The sequence below is a fragment of the Chrysochloris asiatica genome, unplaced genomic scaffold, assembly GCF_000296735.1.
Source record: "Chrysochloris asiatica unplaced genomic scaffold, ChrAsi1.0 scaffold00072, whole genome shotgun sequence".
Classification (NCBI taxonomy): domain Eukaryota; kingdom Metazoa; phylum Chordata; class Mammalia; order Afrosoricida; family Chrysochloridae; genus Chrysochloris; species Chrysochloris asiatica.
In genome coordinates, this window is record NW_006408590.1 from 8,509,996 (window position 1) to 8,511,459 (window position 1,464).

The window sequence follows — 1,464 nt, forward strand, 5'->3', positions numbered from 1 at the left end:
TTTTCCTTTTTTTTTTTTTTTTGTCTCATTTGGACTGTGTCTTATTTTTAATGAGCCCTAGTAGTAAGCACCCTAGTGGCACTGAAGGCTAACACCATGGTTGCCAGTTAAAACCCACTACTGCTCCTCAGGAGGATATAAAGAACTACAGCCTCAGCAACCCTATACAGGGTCACTGTGAATTAGAATCGGCTCGATGGCAGTGGGTTTTAGTGCAGTGATCGTGTGACTTAAGCGTTAGCTGCTCATCACAAATCCAGCATCTCAAACTCACCAGCCATTCTGAGGACAGGAAACAAGGCTATCTGCTCTTGTAAAAGTGGATAGTCTCAGAAACCCTACGGAGCAGTTCTACTTTGTCCTATAGGGTTGCTGTGAGTTAAGTCTCTTTTTTTTCCTTGAAAAATGTATTGGACACAATTACGCGCCAAGCTTCGTAGGTAATCCGGGCATCTCGCACGAGCGCCGAGGTGTTCACTGTTGCTGTCGTGGTTCGATCGCTAAACTGCGTCGTCGCTGTGTCCCAGAACATGGGTATCAGCAAAACAAAGACCTACCCTGGCCCCAACTCAAATAGGAGTGAATTCAAATAGTTTCAAAGAATGACCACGATCACTTCAGTAGAAGGTAAACAGAATTTGGTGACTATGGTTTGGAAGACCTGGTTCTCCATTCCTGAGAAGACTAGACCTTTGAAAGGACCTGGTTCTCCATTCCTGAGAAGACTAGACCTTTGAAAGACGGAGTTAACTTGGTTCTCAGTAGAACACTCCAGGAACCCCCATAAGAAGCTCATTTACTTGCCAAAAATCTGGATGATGGCTTAAAACTTGTTGAGCAGCCAGAATTAAGGAATAAAGTAGATATAGTTTGGATAGAAGGCAGTTTTGTGTACAAGGATGTCGTGAACCAGCAGGCCATGTTAAATTGTTTGTGACAAGGATCATACAGGAATTTGAAACTGACACATTTTTTCCTGAAATTGATTTAGAGAAATACAAACTTCTCCCAGAATACCTAGGTGTTCTTTCTGATGTCCAAGAAGAGAAAGGCATTAAGTACAAATTTGACATATATGAAAATAATGATTAATATGAAGCCATCTCCTAATTTACTTCAAGTTGCTCTCTTCCTCTACAAAGAACTATGTATTTTAACAGGAAAAAGATTTTGTTGGCTTTGGATCTGTGGATAATTGTTTCTAAGCAATGTTTTTGGTTTTTTCCTTCATCAATCCTAAACAGACTATCAGATATCATTGTAAAACAGTTCTTCTAACTACCAAAATGCCTTTCTCTCACAGGCCAGGATTGGGTCTATACTTGCCTACACATACAGGCACATTTGCTAAGACAGCCTAAAGTGAGAGAGCCCGTGATAGCATGAGTTAACATCAAGGCCTATAGAGATAGGAGTTAGATTGTTGTTGTTGTTATGTGCCGTGGAGTCGGTTCTGACTCATAG

At 41.1% G+C, this 1,464-nt stretch overlaps 1 protein-coding gene and 1 pseudogene across 1 annotated transcript in view; one reads left to right on the forward strand and one right to left on the reverse strand.

Moving 5' to 3' along the window:
• LOC102829976 overlaps window positions 1–1,092 on the forward strand; it is a 7,015-nt pseudogene extending 5,923 nt beyond the window's left edge.
• The window catches only part of CCDC73 (coiled-coil domain containing 73), a 173,584-nt gene that overhangs the window by 170,751 nt on the left and 1,369 nt on the right, over window positions 1–1,464 (reverse strand). The gene's annotated exons all lie outside the window — the stretch shown is intronic.